This window comes from Triticum aestivum, chromosome 1D (genome assembly GCF_018294505.1).
Source record: "Triticum aestivum cultivar Chinese Spring chromosome 1D, IWGSC CS RefSeq v2.1, whole genome shotgun sequence".
Classification (NCBI taxonomy): Eukaryota; Viridiplantae; Streptophyta; class Magnoliopsida; order Poales; family Poaceae; genus Triticum; species Triticum aestivum.
The window spans coordinates 41,330,128-41,337,241 of NC_057796.1; positions in this window are offsets into that span (position 1 = coordinate 41,330,128).

Consider the following 7,114-nt stretch of genomic DNA (forward strand, 5'->3'; position numbering starts at 1 on the left):
ACCCTCATGAAGGAAGCTCTTTGGATCCGCTCTTAGATCCCCTCAAGGGGTCGACACTCGCGTCTGCCTCGGCCTTAGATCCGAAGTAGGTCGTATCATCCTAAGACAGGAGGATCAGCCCCGCCGGACTCTTTTCTATCATGGAACTTCCGACCGGAGACCCATATGCGATCTTGGACTCGCCTCTGGGCGACGACTCCGAACTGTCGATGTCTGCATCGATCGGGCCCGACCAGGTGTCTATCACCGAACTCAGCCCTGCAGATCCACAGACTTCTACCCAGTTTTCACCCTTAGACGAAGCATTGGGCGTAATGCGGTCTCTCGCCATCACGGAAGCTTTACCTCCGAACTGCGCCCAGCATGGGCTGGGGGCTGAGAGCGAGGAATTTTATGACCCGCCCACCACCCACTTAATAGCCACCGTCGAGGATTTAACTGACATGCTAGACTACGCGTCCGAAGACATCGGCGGTATGGACGACGATGCCGACGCCGAATCAAGCCAAGTCCCACCTATCATAGGGCGTTTGACGACCACTTCTACCTATGACGTATACATGGTGGACACTCCTGATAAAAAGGACAATGAGGATATTCAGAACCCCGATAAGGACAAGCCCATCGATGAACCACCAAACCGCTGGCGCCAGCGGCGCCGCTCACGATCACGTCGGGCGAGGGACATCAACACCGACACCGGAGACAATGAGACTCCGGATAATGCCAAAGACCCCGAACACCCTGTTGAGCCCACGCCCGAACAGGATGAGAGGGAAGAGGGTTAGTATAGCCCTGAACACGCTGATCATGAAGATTCGGAAGAAAACAACTATATGCCAGTCTCCGAAGAGGATGTTAGCCTTGGTGACGAAGATTTTATAGTCCCAGAGGAACCTCTCGAACAAGAACGCTTCAAGCGACAGCTAATCGCCACTGCGTGAAGCCTGAAAAAGAAGAAGCAGCAGCTCAAAGCTGAACAGGATACGCTCAATGAAAGGTGGACCAAGGTCCTAGCCGCCGAGGAGTATGGCCCCGAGCGACCCGTAAAAAATTACCCCAAGCGCAAGCTGCTGCCACAATTCGATGACGAAGCCCTTGAGCCAATACCGTCGAAATACAATCAGGCAGATCAACCAGACCGACCACCACATGGACGAGATAAAGTGGCACATCAAGCCGAACACCAGCCCACACCCCCTCGCCGAAGAGGCAAGGAGATAGCAGCTGCGGGCTATACATATGACTTGCATCAGGACCTGGCCAATAAAGCCGGTCGGACCAGATCGATCTATGGATCAAGAGGCCGTGCCCCGGCTCGAGATAATGGCTATGAAGCCCGGCGTGATGAACATTACAATATTCGGGATCAGCACCGAACTCAGATGTCATCCGATCTCCGCCGTGATGTCGCATGGTATAGGGGTGCCGCACACCCCATGTGCTTTACCGATGAGGTAATGCAACACCAGTTTCCGGAAGGGTTCAAACCCGTAAACATCGAGTTGTACGATGGAACGACTGATCCTTCCGTCCGGATCGAGGATTTTCTCCTCCACATTCATATGGCTCGTGGAGATGACCTTCACGCCATTAGAAATCTTCCTCTAAAGATGAAAGGACTAGCACGGCACTGGCTGAACAACCTCCCAGAAAACTCCATTGGAAGATGGGAAGATTTAGAGGACGCTTTTCGGGCCAACTTTCAGGGCACTTATGTCCGGCCATCAGATGATGATGACCTAAGTCACATAATCCAACAACCTGGCGAATCGGCTCGCAAGCTTTGGAATCAGTTCCTAACTAAAAAGAACCAAATCATGGACTGTCCGGACACCGAAGCCTTAGTGGCCTTCAAACACAGCGTCCATGACGAATGGCTCGCCCAACACCTCGGGCAGGAAAAGCCAAAGACCATGGCAGCCTTAACTACACTCATGACCCGTTTCTGTGCGGGTGAAGATAACTGGTTGGCTCGTAGAAGCAACAGCTCTGGTGACCCCGGCACTTCTGAGGCCAGGGACGGCAATGGTAAACCACACCGCAATAAAAATAAACGTCGAAGCAATAACGATGACGTAGATGACACGGTAGTCAATGCCGGATTCAGTGGTTCTAAACCCGGTCAATGGAAGAAACCTTTTAAAGGCAACAGGGACGATGCAACACGGACACAATCCTTGAGAGGCCCTGTCAGATTCATGGCACACCCGACAAGCCTGCAAACCACACCAACAGAAACTGTTGGGTTTTCAAACAGGCCGGTAAGATAAACACCGAACACAAGGGAAAGGGACCTCCAAAAGGATGATGATGAGCCCCGACAGCCGAACACCGGGGGCCAAAAGCAGTTCCCCCCCGAAGTGAAAATAGTGAACATGATCTATGTCACTCACATTCCCAAAAGGGAGCGCAAGCGCGCACTAAGGGACATCTACACCGTAGAGCCTGTCGCCCCAAAATTCAATCCATGGGCAGCCTGTCCGATCACCTTTGATCGCAGGGACCACCCAACCAGTATCCGTCATGGGGGTTCGGCCGCCTTGGTACTCGATCCAGTCATCGACAGATAGATCTCACTAGAGTCCTTATGGATAGCGGCAGCAGTCTCAACTTGATTTATCAAGACACTGTCCGCAAGATGGGCATCGACCCATCAAGAATCAATCCTAGTAACACCACCTTTAAAGTGTGATACCCGATGAGGGAGTCCTGGATTAAGGGGTCCTCGGGCGTCCGGGCTATGTAACGTGGGTCGGACTGATGGGCCATGAAGATACATGACAGAAGACTTCTACCCGTGTCCGGATGGGACTCTCCTTTGCGTGGAAGGCAAGCTTGGCGTTCGGATATGAAGATTCCTTCCTCTGTAAACCGACTCTGTACAACCCTAGGGCCCTCCGGTGTCTATATAAACCGGAGGGTTTAGTCCGTAGAGACAATCGCAATCAGAATTAGAATCATACAGGCTAGACAGCTAGGGTTTAGCCATTACGATCTCGAGGTAGATCAACTCTTGTAACCCCATATTCATCTAAGATAATCAAGCAGGAAGTAGGGTATTACCTCCATCAAGAGGGCCCGAACCTGGGTAAACATCGTGTCCCTGTCTCCTGTTACCTTCGATCCTCAGACGCACAGTTCAGGACCCCCTACCCGAGATCCGCTAGTTTTGACACCGACATTGGTGCTTTCATTGCGAGTTCCGCTGTGTCGTCGTCAGAAGGTTCGATGGCTCCATCGGTCATCTACAACAATGCTGCCCTGAGGGAGGTCTTCCTCCCCGGCCAGATCTTTGTGTTGGGTGGCTTCGCACTGCGGGCCAACTCACTTAGCCATCTAGAGCAGATCGACAGCTACGCCCCAGGTCACCAGATCAGTTTTGGAAATCTAGATTATGTCGCTGATATCCGATGAGACTTGATCTTCCAAGGGTTCACAACCCCAACCTTCGCTCTAGCCTTAGATCCGGAGCGCCTCACCGGGTCCGAAGACAGGATTCCCGAGCCCGCCGGACTGTCTGCGGTTGTTGAGCCTAGTACAGGAGAATCAGAAGAAGTAGTGTCATCGGCCATAATCATGAAGTCAGACCCTTCTCCGAACACTGGCTCCGGACCCTCGGAGTCAGCATCGTGTGAGTTCGGCCAAGGAGTTCCCCTCCTGCCGTACTCCACGGACTCTCTTCTCCCTGGCCAAACCTCGCCTTTAAGCGAGGCTCTGGACTTAATGCAATCCCTCGTCATCACAGAGGGGCAATGTCCGAACTACGCCTAGCCCGGACTAGGGGCTGAGAGCGGGGAATTTTACGTCCCACCCACCACCCACGTCATAGCCACTGTCGAGGACTTAACTGACATGCTTGATTACGGCTCCGAAGACATCGACGGTATGGGCGACGATGCCAGAGAAGAGCAGGCCCAAAACCCGCCGTTTCCCGGACGTTGGAGAGCCACCTCTTCGTATGACATATACATGGTGGATACACCCAAAGAAGATAACGGTGATAACAAGAAAAATCCAGTTGAGGATACACCCCCTGAGATACAACCAAAGCACCGACGTCAGTAGCGCCGCTCTAAATCACGCCGTCAAAAACACGGTAATACCGGCACCGGAGACAACAATACTCCGGACGACGCCGAAGATGTGGCACCCCGGCTCAGAGCGACCGGTTTACCATGCATTCCAGCCCAGAGACCATGTCTTCTGGCAACACACAACATCTTGGTACAGAAAACAACCGTTTATTGATGCTAGCGGATCATTGTTTATATTACAACAGGTGTCGAGGCCAAGCGGCACACACGGTGCGGCTGAACAATATGTACATTATTTAGTGAACATAAAGGGGCCTCGATCATAACAACTACGCGGCAGCGGAACAACGTCGTAGCGGAAACTCCATAGCACAGGGACACCAATGTGGACATGATCTAGACTCGAGCAGCACTCCTTTCCAACGAGACTTTCTTGAAATCTGGCATGACACGCCAGGTCAGTACATAGAATGTACTTGCAAGCTCACAATAGGCATAATCATAATGACAAACAATATCATGATAATTAACCAATTAATAATGCAATAATGTTTCAACATGCTGTGATCATGCTCTTGTCCTAAAAGTCCCTCGGGACTGGCTTACCAACCGTGATCGTTCTTGGATCACAAACGTACAACCATCGTGGTCTTCACTAGGGGTATCTCGTGATCCTTACGGCGATCACAACCACGACCAATAATTGGTCTCGAACATCTCAATGGCTTTCCCACCATCAACAATAGTGCAAAGTTCATAACTTAGTGTGCAAAATTTATTAAGCGTTGACCCATGGTGTGACCTACTACGAGCGTGTCCGTAACCGTGGACTCGGCTATCGATAGATTATTACACTCTGCAGAGGTAGCACACTATACCCACACCACGGAACCCATGGCCTCGCACTCCCATTCGGGTGGACCAACGGCATTCCGACGAAACCCCTCCATTGCCATGACACTCTCCTGGCCACTCCGACTCGCTCCCCATCGGGCTAGTCCTGGGTGGCCCCGTGTCTACCAAAGACACAACGACCACCGTCGTGGCCAAAACGATCCCACAAGGGGACCTGATACGTCTCCAATGTATCTATAATTTATGAAGTATTCATGCTATTATATTATCTATCTTGGATGTTTAATGGGCTTTACTATGCACTTTTATATTATTTTTGGGACTAACCTATTGACCCAGAGCCCAGTGCCAGCTCCTGTTTTTTCCCCTGTTTCAGTGTTTCGAAGAAAAGGAATATCAAACGGAGTCGAAACGGAATGAAACCTTCTGGAGAAGTTATTTTCGGAAAGAAAGCAACCCGGGGGACTTGGAGTCCACGTCAAGAAAGCAACGAGGAAGGCACAAGGTAGGAGGGCGCGCCCACCCCCCTGGGCGCGCCCTCCACCCTCGTGGGCCCCTCGTGGCTCCCCTGACGTACTTCTTCCGCCTATATATATCCATATACCCTAAAACGATCCGGGAACAGAATAGATCGGGAGTTCCGCCGCCGCAAGCCTCTGTAGCCACCAAAAACCAATCGGGACCCTGTTCCGGCACCCTGCCGGAGGGGGAACTCTCACCGGTGGCCATCTTCATCATCCCGGCGCTCTCCATGACAAGGAGGGAGTAGTTCACCCTCGGGGTTGAGGGTATGTACCAGTAGCTATGTGTTTGATCTCTCTCTCTCTCGTGTTCTTGATTTAGCACGATCTTGATGTATCGCGAGCTTTGCTATTATAGTTGGATCTTATGTTGCTTCTCTCCCTCTACTCTCTTGTAATGGATTGAGTTTTCCCTTTGAAGTAATCTTATCGGATTGAGTCTTTAATGATTTGAGAACACTTGATGTATGTCTTGTCGTGCATATCTGTGGTGACAATGGGATATCACGTGATTCACTTGATGTATGTTTTGGTGATCAACTTGCGGGTTCCGCCCATGAACCTATGCATAGGGGTTGGCACACGTTTTCATCTTGACTCTCCAGTAGAAACTTTGGGGCACTCTATGAGGTTCTATGTGTTGGTTGAATAGATGAATCTGAGATTGTGTGATGCATATCGTATAATCATACCCACGGATACTTGAGGTGACATTGGAGTATCTAGGTGACATTAGGGTTTTGGTTGACTTGTGTCTGAAGGTGTTATTCTAGTACGAACTCTAGGGCTGTTTGTGACACTTATAGGAATAGCCCAACGGATTGATTGGAAAGGATAACTTTGAGGTGGTTTCGTACCCTACCATGATCTCTTCGTTTGTTCTCCGCTATTAGTGACTTTGGAGTGACTCTTTGTTGCATGTTGAGGGATAGTTATATGATCCAATTATGTTATTATTGTTGAAAGAACTTGCACTAGCGAAAGTACGAACCCTAGGCCTTGTTTCCTAGCATTGCAATACTGTTTGTGCTCACTTTTATCATTAGTTACCTTGCTGTTTTTATATTTTCAGATTACCAATATCTATATCTACCATCCATATTGCACTTGTATCACCATCTCTTCGCCGAACTAGTGCACCTATACAATTTACCATTGTATTGGGTGTGTTGGGGACACAAGAGACTCTTTGTTATTTGGTTGCAGGGTTTCTTGAGAGAGACCATCTTCATCCTACGCCTCCCACGGATTGATAAACCTTAGGTCATCCACTTGAGGGAAACTTGCTACTGTCCTACAAACCTCTGCACTTGGAGGCCCAACAACGTCTACAAGAAGAAGGTTGCGCAGTAGACATCAAGCTCTTTTCTGGCACCGTTGCCGGGGAGGCTAGGTAAGCGGCACTCACACCCCGTCAACTAAGCTCTTTTCTGGCGCCGTTGCCGGGGAGGTGAGTGCTTGAAGGTATATCTTTAGATCTTGCAATCGAATCTTTTTGTTTCTTGTTTTAGCACTAGTTTAGTCTATAGAAGAAAACTAAAAAAAAGGAATTGAGTTTGTCTCATACGCTTCATCTTTTTAATATCTTTCATGAGTATGATGTGAAGGAAAATTGTGCTCAAGTACTAGAAGAAGAATTACATAGAATGCTTGGCATAAAATATGTGAATGATGAGCATGATTGCAATGTTGTTAGTACAA